General features: G+C 37.5%; 1 long non-coding RNA gene and 1 pseudogene across 3 annotated transcripts in view; one reads left to right on the plus strand and one right to left on the minus strand.

Moving 5' to 3' along the window:
- The window catches only part of LOC117702829 (uncharacterized), a 222,465-nt gene that overhangs the window by 180,949 nt on the left and 22,217 nt on the right, over window positions 1-19,299 (minus strand). The gene's annotated exons all lie outside the window — the stretch shown is intronic.
- On the plus strand, window positions 12,479-13,388 carry LOC117702925 (R3H domain-containing protein 2 pseudogene; annotated as a pseudogene).

The following is a 19,299-nucleotide window of genomic DNA, read 5'->3' on the forward strand; positions in this document are numbered from 1 at the left end:
CAACTAGTTTCTTTTTACAGACAAACTGTTGCTGCCTACCCCAGATACATAATTATGATGTATGTTTTTCTTCCTCAGCCATCCAAAGCAGACTCAAAGGTGCCTTCTAAGACTAAATTTCCTCAAACACCTTTGCTTTTCTAGGATCTCAACGACAGACCATGACGTGCTTGCTCCCAAGTAGCCTAATGCTTGCTACACACCCTTTACAGACATCCCCCTGCTGGGCTGCTGCTTCCCTGTTGTGATTATCCTATAGGTGCTCCCACAAGTCCAGCAGAGACACCATCTCCTGGAACCTGCCTGCGATGCAACCTTCTTCCAGCTGCCTCTTCTGACTGAAGTCCCCAGAGATTCACGTTGAGACCCAGACTTGCATGCTAAGATCTAGAGACACATGCTGAAGACACCAGGGACACATGCCAGACCCAGAGACACTCCTACAGAAGACAGGTCCAGACCCTCTGGCTACAAACTCTTTTGCCAAAGTCACATAGCTAAAGTGACATGTTAGTAAGGAAAACATAATGTCTATTTAGATTAATCAGATGTTATTACCCTCAAACTGTACCACCTGTGTTCAATTGTTTAATGATCCTTTGCCTTCCTAACCCCCACTCCCAACTCCCCTTACCCTTTGGCTTAATTGTGCCACACCCTATGGCCTTCATAGTGTTTTCTTTTACCCCCCTCATCCAAAATTTTCACTAAAAAAGAGTGAGATTTGGGCCATAAAGAGAAGGTTTGGTCTCCCCAGTAGAGCTCTGGGTTTGAGATCACCAGGGACCCAACAGGACATTGCCTGTCAGGGATGACGTATATCTCCCCATGCTCCTGGATTCCAGACTACTCCATGTGGTCCACATCTCTCATTAACACAGAGTTGCCCCTCCTTTTACGAAAGAAAAGAGGGTGGGATGTCCGGCCTAACAGGAGGTCTAATCTCCATTCCCCCTTTACCCTTCAGTCACACAGGTAGAGGGCATGATAAACAGGCCCTAGAGAGATTTACATACTAATAAGGTACATGAAGGCCTGAGGGTAGAGCCCATTAAACATTCCTCCCCAGCCCCTCCCCTCTCTTCTCCTCCCTATTTAACTCAGGTCTGCCCTGGGTTTTATGGGGTATGCATCCAGATCCATCTACCATCCGCCATGTCAATAAACTGGTTTTGGAAACCCAAGGACTTCCTTGGAATATATGATAAATTCTGTGTTCTCTTTTAATATTATTGCTTAACTTAGAAAAAGCAAAGGATAACTTTTAGCAATTCTAGGATATAACTTAGTCTACTAAGGAATTGTGAGGAACCATGGGGAAGCCTGTAGTTAATGAGCAGCCGGGCCCAACTTCCAGCTGGAGGAACCCAGAGTGTTCCCAGCAAACTGCCCACAGCATGGCAGGAGGAACCCTGGGATCCCCAGCCATATTTTTTCCTACAGTACTTGTAACCCAATAATCAGGAAGGTGAAATAGAAGGAATACTGAGAATGTGTAGTTCAGGCTAGATATATTGTGGGTTATAGGCCAGCTTGGGCTACATAGCCATAACCTAGCTTAAAAAGCGAAGATAAGAAGAAAAGATTGAGGAAGAGAGGATAGGACAGGAGAGGAGAGGAGGGCAGGGGAGGGGTGGGAAGGAGAGAGGAGAGGAGAGGAGAGGAGATGAGAGGGGAGGGGAGGGGAGGGGAGGAGAAGAGAGATCACAGGTAGTTTTGATATTCATAGTTTTAATTTTACAATGTTGCAGGAGATATTTAAATTGGCAGCACCTGTTCTGGCTTGCAGTTACAGAGCCACCATGTTCCTGACTAGGCTAGGCCTGAGGTCACAAGCAGTGGTATGTGCTGCCACGGGTCAGGCTGCCAGCTCAGACCACGGGCTAAGGCAGCCAGAGACACCAGCTCTGCCACCCACAAGACATCAGCATGGGAGATGCCTCTGCCAATCTTCCACACTGTCTCCACAAGGCTGGGCTGAGCTCAGACCATCCTGCCATCCATGAGAGTTATCTGGTATAAAATGAGACTCTAATACTTAATGATTAACCAAAGGCTTTATATGTTTGGTAATGCTCAACTAACAAGATGCTCACATAATTAGAAGTGATAACCAATTAACTAACCCTATAAGTTGTTCCCCAGGACTGCTCTCAGTCCAAGCATGGTTCTCCATCCTTCTATATCTCTGTCTCTCCCTCAACTCGATCCTCGTATTCCTTCTCCTCTTCCTCCCTTACTCCTCCTCTTCCTCACCTTACTCCTCCCACCTTAGCTCCTCCCAACTTGCAGGAAAAATATCCTGCTACATTACTACTCAGAAATCATGAAATAATAAATCAGAAGGTCTTTCAATATTAAAACTTTTTTTTTTGTTTTTTTTTTTTTTTCAAGACAGGGTTTCTCTGTATAGCTTTGGCTGTCCTGGAGCTCACTTTGTAGACCAGGCTGGCCTCGAACTCAGAAATCTGCCTGCCTCTGCCTCCCAAGTGCTGGGATTAAAGGCATACGCCACCACTGCCCGGCCTCAATATTAAAACTTATAGGAAAAGATAATATTAAAATGTATAATAAATGTACCTCTGAGCTTTCAAAAACTGCTCTGGGCTTATAGGTAGAATAAATATTAGGCAAAGAATTATAGTTCTGGAGTGTGTGGAGTCATGATAGAACTGGAGATTTGTTTTTTTTTTACTAAGGAACCTCATAATTAGTGTGAATTGTATATGTTAAGCCATAAAACTTTGACGTTCTTGATAACAAAATCTCTTAATTAATTTTACCCATTAATCAACTATGTTTCCATAATCAGTTAAGTATTGGTGGGTAATTAGTATTTTTGTTCAAGGAAAAATTACCCCAACACATATATGAATACAAGCAGCAATAAGACACAAGGAACTGTATTCCATAATGTGATGGTTTATATATGCTCACCCCAGGGTGTGGCAGTATTAGAAGGTATGGCACTGTTGGAGTAAGTGTGTTGCTGTGGGTGTGAGCTTTAAGACCCTCATCCTAGCTGCCTGGAAGCCAGTATTCTGCTAGCATCCTTCGGATGAAGATGTAGAACTCTCAGCTCCTCCTGCACCATGCATGTCTAGACTCTGCTATGCTTCCACCTTGATGATAATGAACTAAAACTCTGAACCTATTAGCCAGCCCCAAATAAATGTTGTCTTTATAAAAGTTGTCTTGGTCATGGTGTCTGTTGACAGCAGAAAAAACTTAACTAAGACACGTAAAATAGAACATCTACTTCGAAAACCATGACAATTTTACTAAGTTCAAAGGCAAGGACTATTTGGCTTAGAGGCATGAAAAGACTTTTCATTAAAAGATGATACTATCCTCAATCAGTAACATATGTTATCTACCTAACCATGATATATGCATGAGTGTGTGTGTATACACATCATATTACTCATTCTTTTTAGTAAACGAATAATATGAGTAGACTAAGTTATATTCTAGAATTGCTAAAAGTTATCCTTTGCTTTTTCTAAGTCAAGCAATAATATTAAAAGAGAACACAGAATTTATCATATATTATCCTCTGTATGGGGCTGTGCCGCACAAATGGGTTCTGTTGGGCTGATTGGTGGGTCCCACGCATCTACTGCCCCAGATGGCTGGGGCCTCAGCTCAGGAGGGCAGAAGTGCCAGAAGTTGACTGAGTCCTCTCTATACTGCCAGGCAGACACAGGGCTGTGAGAAGCCACAGGTCTTCACTCCAGGCATGGAGAGAATGCAGTCTGAGACCCCACAGAGGCAGAGCTCTTGGATTGGGGATCTCTAGACCAGGAGGTAGCCCTTGGGCTCTCAGACACCGATGAGAGGTCGCAGATGGGCCATACAGGCTGGAATGACCCACAGCTGAAAGGGGGAAGGGGAGAAGATGAGCTCCAGCAGCACCCCACAGGGTAGATGAGATTCTTGGTCACAATGACTTACTTGGCTGGGTCATGGCTGGGTTTCTGTGGCTAGAACTCAGAGGGATCTTCTTCAGGAGGTTAGATGGTGGCTCTCTAGTTGAAGACCTTCTCCATTTTCCCCCACAGTGGGCCCCAAAGATAAGACGCTGTCCATCATTTTAAAACATTTATTGTCATGGTAGAAAATGGATGAAGCTGTGCCCATGTTCTCAGGGCAGGCCTGAGGTTAAATACATTTTGAAAGTAGGAGGAGGATCTGGGAAGAAATGTTTAATTGGCTATGCCCTCTGGCCTTTAGGTATCTCATGAATAAGGAGATCTCTTGAGGCTCTAGGCCTGTAGTCACACCCTCTACCTGTGCTACATGACTGAAGGCCACAAACCTTTCTTTGGGAGGGGCTGTGGACAGCTAAGTGAAACGAACCAGGGCCCAGGAGCAAGGCCAAACATCTTTAGGGTCTCCGGGGTTCAAGGCCTGCGCTTGACCAGGTACCCAGGTGCCTCTCACAACCCACCACCCCACACCTCTGCTAATTTTGTGTCTGGAATATCATAGATACATGATGTAACCTTAGAGTCAGAAACAGAGAAAACCAAGCATCACAATCCAGTGGCTTCAAACCATGTCTACTTTTCAACAACAGATCAAGAGAGAACAGCAGCACAAAATGGCAGACTTTCATGTTCAAACTGATGGCTAATTGTACATAACCATACAGCTTCTCAAACCTCACAAAAGCTGGACCTTGGCTCTGAGATTTACTAGAAATTTACTAGAATTTTTTTTAACTAGAAATTCACATGGAATAATAGGCTCTGACAAAATCTAGGCACACTCAGGTAACCAAGACCATCTCCTTGCAGAGACGGTCAGGGTAGTTGTATTGAAATAATGACCCAAGCTTGGTTGATATAATGAAGACTTAGTCATAGGAATTAGAGCTTGGAAGGTAGTTAAGACCCAGTCTATATGTTGTGTAGAATACCTAGAGAAATCTACCTGTTAGAGCTAAGTAAATTGTGGAGCTAATGAGGAAAGAACTTGCTTTATTATGCCAATGGTGATCCTGAGTATCTTTTAAGAGTTTGGGGCAACATTATAGATTGCCATGCCTTGCAAGGGTCAACTAAGGGAAATCATGAAGTTCAGCCTTAGGGAGAATGACCCTATAATCAATCCCTAGGCAGAACATGCAGGACAGGAAGGAACTACAATTCTGAATGAAGTCACTCAATTAAAATTTTCCTCTAGTAAATGACAATGCCTTAAGCATCCTCAGGATTTAAGGTAGAAATCTTCTATTGTCATAAGCAAAAACCAAATTTCAAGATCTAAAAATTGAAGAAGCTGTGGGTTTCTACCCTAGGTTCTGCAGAAGGGTCTCATACACATGTCAGAATGCATCCTCCCACTATTAAAGACAAGTTGGCATATGGAGAGGCTATTACTGGCTAGATGAAAAACACCTCATTTGGCTGAACTCCCAAGAATATTTTCATTTCCTCACTGAAAGACACTAAGAAAAAAATCCTAGTTTAAGTTGATCCTATACTCAACAAGTACAGTGAACTCACTGAATCTCCCCACACTTGTTCTTGCTCCCTCTGTGAGCACCATAAAAAAAGCTTTGGTAAATTGGTGTCTCTAATGTTCTAAAGGTGTAATTCCCATAAAGATGCTCTAAATTCACTCTAAAAAGCATCTATGCTTTTATGAAATATTTTCCATGTTTTCTTTTCTATCAAGTCATTTATTTTATAGGAAAAACTATTCTGAACACAGTTCTTGTACCATTAATTAGTTAATCATAGTCTCAGATAACAGGTAAAAAGATCTTGCACAAAATAAAAAAAAATTACTCTAACAATAACTATTACACTGTTGCCTAAATTACATACTAGGTTCATGTCACTGTTTCAGCCTATGAGAAGATCTGTTGTATAGGTTGCAACATTTTGCTCAGCATCTTTATGTCCAATTGAGAAATACAGCAGCCATTTGTCATCCAAATGAGTTAGGAATTTTGTAGGGTGAATTATGGAACCTGGGGGAGGGAATTGGGGAAGTAAAGAAAAAAAGTAAAGTAATGCATGATGGGTGAAAAAGAAAGATCAAAATAGCAACAGGCACAGTTTTATTTAGAAGCTGTTCCCTTCCTTCTCAATTCGCAATGTAAAATATATTTTTATTTTCTTGAAATGTGCATGCTTTCCTATGGTTGTCTTATTACTTTTTAATAAATATGGTTACTAAAACAATGAAGTTGATAATCAATATGTCATCCACCCAATGTGTATTTTCACCTGATATTTTTTCTTGTCCCTAAAATTTTATCCATATATACATGTGTGTTTGTATGCATGTGCATATGCACTTGTGTGCATTTACATGCATAAAAATTCGTTGCTAAATTTCCTTTGTGTGCTGTTTTTCAGATTGTATTGATATTCACCTATGTTTTTGTTAATTAATTTCATCTGTATTAGAGATGTTACTTTAGGAAGTTAGTACAAATCATTGACCATTTAGCCTGACTTGGATATTGTTGTACATATACAAACCTGTCTGTACTAAGTGTAAGCCTGTGGGTGATATAATAAATATGGTAGATTGAGAACCCTTTGGTTAACCAGTGGGGCAACAGTCATTGCCATCTTTATACAGTAAATGCAAATTTTCTCCAGGGTGTCATATCAATTTTTAAACCCCATAGTGATATCTCACTCCCATAGTGTGGCATTCTCGTTAGCACTTGGCAGGTGGTAACTTTATGATATCAAACCCAGTCTGAAGACCAGTATCTTATTATGCAAGAGGAGTCTTTGTTGTAAGATAAGCCCAGTGCAGCCCAGACTGAAAGAAATGGGTAACAATCACTTTGTAGAGTGAGGGACAGCATGCAGAGTGATGTTGAGGATACTTGGTAAACACATTACTAAAATTTTATAATTCTTTAAATTTGATGTGTGAAAAATAAATTTGTGCTATCTCATGCCTGAAAAATCCTTAGGAATTCTTTTTACTAGTTTACCAATCAATTCCTTTTCATTTTCTTTGCTAATAATAATTGTGTCATTTGTGGCAAAGACCCTCCAGACAATTGAATTCTTGTCTTGGCTTAGATTTGATTATTCATAAAAACAATTCCTAGTCTTGTCCTTTACCTACAATTACAACCTAAGAAGTCTCTGCTAGTATAAGCAAGTCTGGAATTAAGCATCCTTTCAGCCAAGAGCATTTTAGAAAAATAAGTGTCTGCATCATATTTAGAGAAACATATTGCCTTCTTAGAAGAATATCTGTATTCAAATATGACTTCTGGAAAAAGGCGAAGTGCAAACCTAGTGTTGCTCTCCGAGGCAACTGTTTGGAACTGACAAATAATTTCTGTTTAATAATGTCTCATTTCAATATGGCATGATTTGAACACACAAAACTAAATATTTTCTTTATACAAATCCTGTTTTAAAACGTGAATCAAAGGAGCTCCTTTGTCTCTCAATCTTCCTCTTAACCCGCAGTGTTCTGATTTGTAGATATGCCTTAACCTTAAGACCCCTAGTATTGCTCTCCATAATAATACTAAAAGCATTGGCCTTCCTGAAAAAAGTTGCTGTGAATGTGGCATTAAATCATTTTAAAGCAAAATTTTTATATTCTAAGAGTCTCAATCTTACATACATACATACATACATACATACATACATACATACAGGTATATGTGTGTGTATATATATATATACACACACTTATTAATACTTATATATATAGACATCATATACATATATACACATATATGTTGAGGTTTGGTCTGTTGCTATGTATTATAATGCTAAGTATAGGCCCCCAAGACCTGGTTGCTTCAGAGACAAGAGAGTATGCATGTAGATCCAAGTGATGATATATGACTTTGCCCCTAAGTTATTTTTGATTGCTGAATAAAGATGCCTAAAGCCTGTAGCTGGGCAAAATTGTGATAGGCAGGTCTTGGTGTTCCTGGCTTTGGGTCAGTCATGTGACTTGGCTAATTGGAGTTAAGAGCAGCCCAGACAAAACATGGCAAACTATATAATAGAATTATTGGCTAGAAATAGATATAATAGCATAGAGGATAGATATCTGCCCAGCTCTTGTGCTGATCAGGGCTAATTATAAAAACAAAGTTTGTGTGCGTCTTTTATCTGGGAACTAAATGATCAAAGGTGGGGTAGAAACCCCGGACTGAAAATAAATATTTTTGAATATATATACATATATATGTATATATGTATATATATATACATATACATATATATATGTATAAAGTTAAGACTCAGAATGTATTTGCAATTTATATATTTATGTGTATATATGTACATATACATATATATTTTATGTATCTATAAATGTATGCCATTATAAGCTGATACTTTTATAGCATAACATTCTTCATTTAAACATGGTATTTTCATGAAAATATTACTGACTTGAGACTATAATATTTTATAATCTACAATTTCTGAACATGAATTTGTCAAATCATCTTTCTTGCTGGCCAAGACTAGAAGGTTTGGGAGCCTGAAGTTGCAGTCTCTTATCTTCCTGTTGGTTGCCTTCAATATGCTCTCTGTACATGTCATTTTCTGCAATTTTACTGTGATGGGACAAGATGCAAATTCAGTTGCCCTGCTCAGATACGCTTGATAATCTCTTACACTGATGTCATAATGCCATTCAGCTTCTGACATCTCCAGCTGATACTGCCATTGCTAATGCTACTACTCCCTCCAATCTTACCACCTCTAATTTCCATTGAACTCCTGGACCATTTCATTCAGTTCTTATGAGAATTTGTTTTTACCTCCCTTATCTTTCATCTGTTTATCTTGTCTTCTGTCTATTTTTCACTCTATACTGCATTTTAGATGATTTCTCAGACCTCTATTTCATTTTGATCTGTTTTGTATTTCATTCTGACCTTTGGTTTACTTTTTCCCCCTTTGTTTCTTCTTTCTTCTTTCAGTAACTATAAGCTTGGTTGTTCTATGCTTATCTACATATTCACATAATACAATTTGTACATGGCTTAAGTACTTTTTCTGAGTGCATTTGTTTATTTGATTGTATGCTTCCTGTCAGATGAATTGCTCCTGCTTCAGTTAATTCTTTCACATGGATTATAATTTTAGTCATTAAGCACATTGGATTACTGACATTTATTCTTGTTCTCTTAGTTCAAAATTCTTAGTTCAAAAAAGTCGACTATGTTTAACTAACTCTCTCTTTGGGAAATAAAATGTGATATTTTACTAACCCTAAATATAAAGAATTAACTTGTGTCCTTTGTGTGAAGGAGCTTTATGCAAAGATGGACCATACTCATTATAACTTCTATTTCTTGCCTTAATAATAATGTTAAATGTTAGTCAAATTTGGTTCTTGTTCAACTTTATGGTTCTAATTTGACTACAGTGACCGAATCCTTTGTCAACTTCAGATAGATGGAGTGTAAGCCACATTATGATGGTATATCTTAAATGAAATTTATGTAGCTTCATCATAATTTAGCCCTTTGGAAGATCCTATTATTTCCTAGGGTATAAAATAATCCTTTAAACTAAATTATGCGTTAATCATCTCTATAGTTACTTTTGTATTGAGAAAGCCTTAAGTTTAATTAAGCAACTGTTGGTTGCCTCCAAGTTCTGTGCCATGGTGGCACCTTTAGAGATGTGGTGCCACATTAATCATTGCAGTTCATAGGTATCATAGCTGGGCAAAGTTACTGGTTACTTCCCTCTCCTGAAAGCTTGCATGGCAACAACATTTAAAGGAAGAGGTCATAATTTGAAAGAAAGGAAAATGAGAGACATTGAAGCCATTAAGGAAAGAAAGGGGAAGTGGGAAAAATAATGAAATTAGGTTTCAATTTCCAGAAATAAAAATTTATTTTAAAAAATGTCTAAAACTCTACAATCTCTACAATAACAAAAACCCGTTTCAGCATTGGCTAATTTGGCCATTTTTTTTTTTTTTTTTTTTAGAAACCAGTAAACTACTGGCCACTCTATTTATAATTTTAGTGCTCTATAACTAACAAAAAGCATAAATTCATGCATATTTATACGCATTCTTTCATTGTATACTATAGTCCAAAAGAAAAAACAGTGCAACAAATTTAAAAGGCTCATAGAATTCAAACTTTCAAACGTTGAACTGACTGGGGGAAACATATTCTGGAACAGCCTGGTTGTACTGTAGCAGGAGTGTAAGCTGTGAGAATAAAGAGTGAAAGCCAGCATGCCTAGGATTTCACACAGCGCATTCCACAGGGACTTACTGACAGACATGCTCATGACTGAGCAGCAAAGGCAGGATCAATTGGACCATCTCAATTTGGTTCAGAAGGAAGAGCATTTATGTTGGCCAGGGCAAATATGACTTCATCCCAGTGGGTCATATGTGCTTTATCTTAAACTAATATCAAAGGTCTGGGCATGTTGCTGGCATCAGAGGTCTGACTGCAAAACTCAACATGCTGCTCTAATGATTTTGTCTATTTATAACTTACTGGAAATTCATACAGACAAATCTGATGAGGATAACTGTGGGACAGTTATGGTGGTTATGAATCAAGATAGCTCAACCATGTCAAGCTGTCACACTCATAAAAATGAGTTTTCCCTTTCATTGGTATATACTAATTATACATAGGACTTGAGATAAATAAGGATATTTTCATAAAAAATATATACATATATATATGTATATATATATATATTAATAGGAGTATATTCTTCACTCATGCCTCGTTATTCTTTCCCTTCTCCTCTTTCTCTCCATCCCACTAGTTTCTTTAGACAATTTCACTTCTACTTGCATGTCATACATACATACACGTGTACATGCATACATATGTATATATATATATATATATATATATATATATATATATACATACATAATTTTATGGTATTCAATCAAGGAACAACAAATGATTTAAACAATTGAGGTATTTGCCATTCTAAAATTAACTAACTCACTCAGTATGACTATCTCCAGTTGCACTCATTTCCTGACGACAACATGGCTTCATTTTTATGGCTTAAAAACAAATTCATACATATCTCACATTTTTCCTATTCATATCTCTGCTAATGGATACATAGTTTGATTCCATAATTTGTGAGTAGTGCTGCATATATACTGATATGTAAGTTACTCTGTGATATGTTGACTTAAAGTTTTCAAGTAACCCCCAGAAGTGGTACAGATAGGTCATATGGTACATCTGTTGTTTGGGGGAGTATCACACTAATTGCATTAATGACTGACTTTTCCTATTCCCACCAGCATTACATAATGGTTCCCTTCCTTCTCATCCTTGCCAAAATCGGTTGTTATTTGTTTTGCTAATGACTGCCATTCTGCTTTGGGTGTGATGGAATATCTTTGTAGTTTAAGTATTAATTTGTCTGATGGCAAATGTCACTAAATTTTGTTCATATTTTTGTTGGCAATTTGTATTTCATCTTTTGGGAACTGTTTGTTTCATTAGCCCATTTACTGACTTGATTATTCAATTTCTTGTCATGTTGTTTTGAGATTTTTATAAATTCTAGATACAAACCAACAGTTTCATGTATAGCTAGCAAAGATTTTTTCCCATTCTATAGACACTTTCCCCAATGTTTCATTTATTGTGTGGAAGCTTTTTTAATCTCATGGTGTCCTATTTAACAAGTGTTGGCATTATTTCCCAATTAGAATTTTATTCAGAATACCATTGTAATATAAATCTATATCTTGAAGATTTTTTCTATTTGGGTCTTATATTAAAATCCATCATCTATTTGGAGTTAACTTTTGTGCAGGGTGAGAAATAAGAACAAGCAGTTTTTGCAGCTTCATTTGTTAACAAGACTCTTTTCTTTAATGTCTATTTTGGGTATTCTCATCATAAAGTAAGGTGGCTGAAATTGTGTGGGTTTATGTCTGTATTCTAATATATCCCACTTATCTATGTCTTTGCATCAGTGCCATGCTGTTTAGTTACTATGCCTCTGTAGTACAGCTTCAGGTTGAGTATTTTGATGCGCTAAGCATTGTCTTTTCTGTTTAGAATTACTTTGGCTATTTGAAAGTTTTGGTTTTGTTGTTTAGCTTCCATGGGATTTAATTATATTTTTCTCATTGTTTGAAGAACATAATTGATGAAGTTTATGTTGAACTTACAGATTACTTTAGGAATTAAAGTTTTTGACAATATTAATTGTGTCAATTCATAGGCATTAAAAAGTCTTTCTATTTTCTAGAATACTGTTTGATTTCTTTCTCCAGTATCTTAAAGTTTTTATTGCAGAGGTTCTTCATCTCATTATTTAGGTTTATTCTTAGGTATTTTTGTGGAGCTATTGAGAATGTAATTTCTTTCCTAATTTATTTCTTGGCAGGTTCATTACTGATATATAGAAAACTTATCCCCTTCTACATGTTAACTTTGGTATTTTGCCAAAAGTGTCATTCAGGAATCTATAGGGGCTATTGTATTCTACTGAAGAGCATGTCTAACAGAAACACTATTCAGGAGACCCTGAAAATAGCAAAAGAAACAGAAAAATACTTGAAGAGTCTGTAATCAAAAGCAAGTTTATATCAAAGACTTTAAGTAAGGAAGAACTTGAGAAAGAGTGTGAAGATGCTAGTTTGCATCAGGAGACACATAAACGGATATCAAACCAAAGTCACAACAAGAAAAGAGCCAAGTCTAATTTCAAGCTAAAGTTGGGTCAATCAGGCAGTATGTGAGGAGTAGTCCACAATTATTTGCTTATGGGTCACTAGACACTCAGAATAAAATTCAACTGAATGTCAGCTGTTCTGACTAAGAGGGGGGAAAAGCCCACAAAAGATGTCTCTGAAAAGAAAGACAAGGATAAAGGCAAAAAATTTAAAAGTCCCATAGAAGATGCTATCCAGAGACTCAAGCCATGGATATGGAAACTCCATTGGAATAGATTCATGTGGATTTTTTATAAATACACTGAAATGAACCCAAGGGACCAAATGGTGCTGCTAAAATTAGAACAGTGGATTCTGAAATGTATTGATGACAACAATGCTATTACACCTATAGTTACCAAATTTGAGATGGACCACAATCATCTGGGTCAAACTGGAAACACTGTCATCATCAACCAAGCCAGCAACATTAGAATCTATGAACAGATTTTCAGAACATATGAAAGATGAACATTTCAATAGATTAATTTTCAAGAAAGATGATGCCATGAGAAGCAAACTAGACAGAACAGACATCTAAATGACATTAGAGGAAACTGTCAAGTAGTGAGCAACTCTTCAAGCAGCCATAAGAGTAGCACAGACCCCTGGAACCACTACCTTGGAACACCAAAGATTCAGGTGGCTGTCCAAAGCATTTGACTCCTTGTCACCAAAGCCAGCAGTTGTAGCATGTAGTTTTAGTTCTACCCACTTTTAACTCTAGGAGGTGACCATGCTATTAGCCCCCTCCCATCTACCCTTGAATCTGCCGTTAAAAGACACAGACACACAGTTGTTCAATTTCAAATTGCCTTCTGGTCCAATTGCTGGATGCTATTATCCCCTGCCTGGAAAAGCATGCACTTATCAATTTCTTATCTCTATCTCTCCTCCCTGCCCTAAACTTCAGTTGCTAAACTCCCCTGACCATCTGCCTATAGGAGCAGCCTGTGTGGCCACTCCATTTTAAGATCTCACATGGCTTTCAATTCTTCTCTCTCCAAAGAACTCCTTTCTTCTCCCTTGCATCTCCTATTCCTCCAGGGACCCAGAATTCCCACCTGTACCTTCCTCCCAGCAATTGGCCCATGGCTTTCTTTACTGCCAGATCAAGAACCAACTGGTGAACAGGACCTTAATATCAGAACCACCACCTCCCCCCGCCCCCCGCCGCCACACACACACACACACACACACACACACACACACACACACACACACATACACACAGCTTCATTGAAATCTCCATTTTCACCTATCTAGGACCTTCTCCTTCATAGTGTCCAGAAGCAATAGCAGCAGCAACAAAACACTAATACTTAATCATACACTACTTAATCATCATACACTATTTAATCAGTAAGTTCTGCCACTCCATGTCTATGTTAGCCCCCTCAAAAGAGCCAGGTTTCTTACTATCTCCCTGAACAGTATCCTAACTCCAACCATCGATTTGACCCTTCTCTCACCCAGTGGCCTCTCAGCATGTTCAACAGTTGCCTCATTCATCTCAGTAGCATAGTTTACAGCTCATCTAAGCAGCAGTAGACAGCTTACCAAGACATGCTTGTGGAGGCATTGGCTTTAGAACAAGGGCCTACTCAGCAACTAGAAGAGCATCATGGGAGTCCCTATTCAAGGTCTAGTTGTTCAGAACATTTCAGTGTTTTCTTACCAAGTCTTAATAGGAAGTGTCTTGCGATAACTTACCCAGTTGCCTTTTCAGCAACTAATGCTGCTCCCTGACATCCAGTCCGTGCAAGAAGGCCATCCAGCAGGGATATATCTATGTACTAAACATAATCCCACCAGCTCAGCAGAACAGTAAGAAAAGTGTCACCTGCCTACCCAGAATCCATTTATAGACTGATGGAGTCACCATAAATATTACAGTGTGGACCAGCTGGGTCAGAAATCAGGCAACCAGTACCACATTGGTAATAACTCCCAGGACCAACACACAAATTAACAGCATCCCTGATATATCTCCTACCCATTCTCCAGAACTCTCTTTGTCACCAGCCTGAACAATATCTGCACTGAATTTAGTTCCCTACCTGTCTATACACAATTCTCCTAGCCTATGAGTGTTGGTCAGCCATTATAGTACAATCTTCCATCTGTCCATCCTTGCTCTTTGACCAGTTAACTTACATGATACACCAGGAACAGATTAAATTGAAGCATGAAAACTGGGGCAAGAAACAAGCATTCAAATCTGCTGACAAAGGACAGCAGATTCTGTGCTAGAGAATTCAGAACTCCCTGAAGGCATCCAAACCATAGGAAACCATCCAAACTCTTCAGCCAGTTCCACATACCTTGGACCTCCCTGCCTTGTATTCTGGTGGGGTTATGTTCCCCAGTCTCCTGAATGCCTATAAGTTCTTATATTTCATCAAAAACTATGTGAGTCATTTCTATCTTTGAGGGGCCAAAAAGAACTCTGACCTGGGGATCTTGGAGTAATCCAGCTCCTAATGAATGGAGAGCGAAAGGAAGTGACAGAGTAAACATGGAGGCTGAGTAGAAGGAGCCAAAGCAGAAAGACTGGGCCATAGGTGGAAAGTAAGAAGACAGCTGCCAGGCTGGAGCATACCATATTATGGCTGAAGAGAGAAGCAACCATTCTTACACTGGTCCTGGACTCCATTCTACTCTTTGGGTCATCTTTTTCCTGGTTGGACCTTTATGTTTCCCTGTTCTTCCCATCCCCTCTATCATCTTTTTGTCAACCTCTTCTCCAACCATTAAATTAATTTTCCTCACTGTATTGGTCAGGTAGAATTGAGACAGTCCCACACACACCTCCTTTCCCCAACATCCCAATCTCCCTTTTCTCTTTTGGCTCAAATGAAAGTATTTATTTTGACAGAATTGATTTCCCTATTCTCTCATATTCTCCATTTTGTCTCTCTAAACCTCATAGAGTTATACTTGGAGCTTTCAGCCCCCGTCCCCAGAAAATTTGTATATTCTCCTTACAGTTTATGACACAGTAAGAGAGACACATCAATTGCACATACAGATGCACTGTAAATTTTACTTAATCTTTTGTTTGTTTGTTTGTTTGTTTGTTTGTGAGTTACTTGTGTGGACCTTCATTTTGTTTTTAAATATAAAAAACACATCACTTGGGAAAAATGACTTTTCAAATTCTTTCAAAGGAAATCTATTATCTACTGTTACTGACATCAAAAGTGTCATATCCATGTAAAGAAAAGAAAAAGTCTAAATTCTTAAATTAATTTCATGTAGGACAAAGTTAAATTTTAGCCAACTTTAAAATCAAACTACTAAAATTTCCACAATCTCCAAAATTCAACGTATGGGGGTTTGCGGTGGAATCAGCACACTTTGTAGTATATTTTTATTCTTCTTCCTTTGCCCTTCCACCTTTTGTCACATGCCTAGCACACAGTAGGCATATCATAAATAGCACAAAAGCAGCTTCTGTGATTTTTGACTGGTCTTGTCTCATAAAATATAATAATGTCTAAGAGAGTAACAAGAACAGCTAAGTGGATTTTAGCAGCAGGCTAGTCAAGGAGTAAAGACTAGAATATTCTCAGATATGTTTGCTCTTAACGATGTATATGTCCAATGCTAGTTAAGAGGCATAGTTCCTGAATTATAAAATTACTTAAAGAAAATTTTGAATTCTTTGTTTGTACTTAGCAATGATCTAGAAATTGACAAAGACATATTCTGAATCATTTGAAAAATTAGTAACACTGCTTCCTAATCACCATTTGCTCAGGATTTAAAAATTAGGTCTTGAGGCCAAACTGAACCTCATTATCATAAACCCAAAGAGCAAAATTTTCAAACTGATGAACTATATGATATATTCACACCAACATCAAACAACATTATAATAGGGAAGAGACTACACTGCTTATCACATCAGCACCAGCACAGCACACATTGTTGAACTGTACCTCGTGATGTTTGCTGGGTATATTTACAATAAACTTTATTTAGTCTGTTTTCTTCTTGGTTTGGTTTGGTTTGGTTTGGTTTGGTTTGGTTGTTTCTTTGGTTGGTTAGTTGGTTGGTTGGTTGGTTGGTTGGTTGGTTGGATGGCTACCGTTTGGTTGTAAATATAAAATAAATTATGTCATTGAAAATTACTCTTTCAAATTTTTTCAAGAGAAAATGTTTATCTACTACTCTGAAATGCATATTGCACTCTACAAAACTAGCATGAGGATTATCACTATATCTCCACTCTAAGTGGCCCATTGAGTTTTGTCAACTTCTTTCTCCATTTTCTTTCATTTTAAAATAATGCTGCCAATTTACATTCTATTGAATTCATTGTTTTACTTTGATTATATCTTTTATTTGTTTTAGGGTTTTATAACAATAGTAGAAGGTTAATTGCTAAGAAAAATATTCATCTCTTACTAAATTTAAGAAAATATTTGAAGGCCACAAAACTGTATCTTTCAAACGAAACATATGCAACATTTAAGTCTGAACAAAACTGTACCTTTTAAAATATCTACTCAAAACAGTCAAGTGTAGCTTTCATTCCTTTCTCTCAGACTTATTCTTCATCCTATTCCAGCCTGACAGCCAGAGTCTCTCTTCCTACCCTACCTGCATTCCCTGGGGACACTGTATCTTGGTGCAGACCAAGGATCTCATTAGCTACTGTGTTCTACATCTTGGCTTAGCCTACCATTCTGGCCCAACCCCATTTCTCTGTGTCATCCATCCACTGACCTACAGAAAGATTCTCTACCGGGAACCTCAAAACCACCACATTTTTTAGAATCCAAAGAGGGCAACAGCCACCAAAGAATGCAAGACACATCTAAGAAGAAAAAAACAAGATATCTACACAAATAGACATTTCAAACATGGTAACTCCAGATGGGTTTAACTAAGCACAAAACCACCAACAAGAACAGCCAGGATAGTATGCCTCCTTTAGAATCCAGTAACTGTACTGCAATAGGCCCAATAAAAGCAATTTAGCTGGGACACAAAACAAGGACCTCTAAATAGTAATTGTTAATATATTCAATGACTTAAAGAAGGTATGGAAAATACCTTAATGAAGACCATAAAAAGACAGTCAAAGGAAATAAGAAAATTGGTTTAAGACAATGGTTCTCAAGCTGTGGGTCATGACCCCTTTGAGAACCTTCCACGGGAGTCACAAATAAGATATTCTGTAATCAGATATTTACATTATGATTCATAACAGTAGCAAAATTACAGTTATGAAATAGCAATGAAAATAGTTTTATACTTAGGAGTCACTACAACATGAGAAACTGTATTAAAGAGTTGAAACATTAGGAATGTTGAGAACCACTGGCTTAAAACAAGAAAATAGAAATAGAAACATCAAAGAAAATCAATACTGAAATAAAACCAGAAATAAACAACTTAAGATGTCATACAAAAGCCTCACTAATAGGTCACAAGGTATTGAAGAATTTCATGTCTTAAAAGACAAGTAAGAAAAAATGGATAGTTCAGTTAAAAAAAATGTTAAACAAAAAATCCAAGCATAAAATATTTAGAAAATCTTGGATACTATGAGAAGCCTAAACTTATGAATTATAAGCATAGAGGAGTGCAAAGAAATTCAAATCAAAGGCACAGAAAAAATTTTAACAAAATCATGGAAGAAATTTTTTCCCAATCTAAAAGAGGTGTCTGTCAAGGTAAAAGAAGCACACAGAACATAAAAGAGACAGGACAAGAAAAACAAATATCTCACATACTAATCAAAACACTAAATGTACAGAACAAAGAAAGATATTAAAAGCTGCAAGGGGGAAAGTCCAAGTCACATATAAAGGCAGGTCCATTAAAACAGCATCTAGTTTATCAATGAAGACTCTGAAAGCCAGAAGGGCCTGGACAGATGTTCTACAAACTCTCATAGACCACTAATATGATTGCAGATGACTACATCCAGCAAAACAGTCAATCAAAATTGATGGAGAAAGAAAAATATTCCACAATAAAAACAAATTTAAGCAAATCCCATCTGCCAATACAGCACTACAGAAGGCAATAAAAGGAAAACTTTAATCTCAAGTTCTTATCCACATCCAAAAAGACACAAGGAATAATCTCAGAACAGTAAATCAAAAGTAGAGGAATCCATACTAAAACAACAAAATAACAAGAGTCAGTGTATATGGCTCATTGATGACTTTCAATGTAAGTGATCTCTTCTTCCCATTAAAGAAATACAGATTAACAGATTAAGTTAAGAAAAAAAAGAGGGGGATTCATCCTTCTGCTCCATACAAGAAACACACATTACCATCAAGAATAGACATCACCTCAAGGTAAAATGATTTGAAAATATATTCTAAACAAATAAACTCAAGAAGCAAGTAGGTATGTCCATTTTAGTATTTGACAAAAGAGACTTCAAAACAAAACTAATCAGAGGAGACACGTAAGAACATACTAAAGGAAAAAAATCTACTAAGAAGATATTGCAATTCTAAATATTTATGCACGAAAGACAAGGACACACACATTCATGACAGGAATACTACTATAGCTAAAATCACATATTGACTTTGACAGTAATACTGGGTAACCCAATACCCTATTCTCAAC

The sequence above is a fragment of the Arvicanthis niloticus genome, chromosome 2 (genome assembly GCF_011762505.2).
Source record: "Arvicanthis niloticus isolate mArvNil1 chromosome 2, mArvNil1.pat.X, whole genome shotgun sequence".
Classification (NCBI taxonomy): domain Eukaryota; kingdom Metazoa; phylum Chordata; class Mammalia; order Rodentia; family Muridae; genus Arvicanthis; species Arvicanthis niloticus.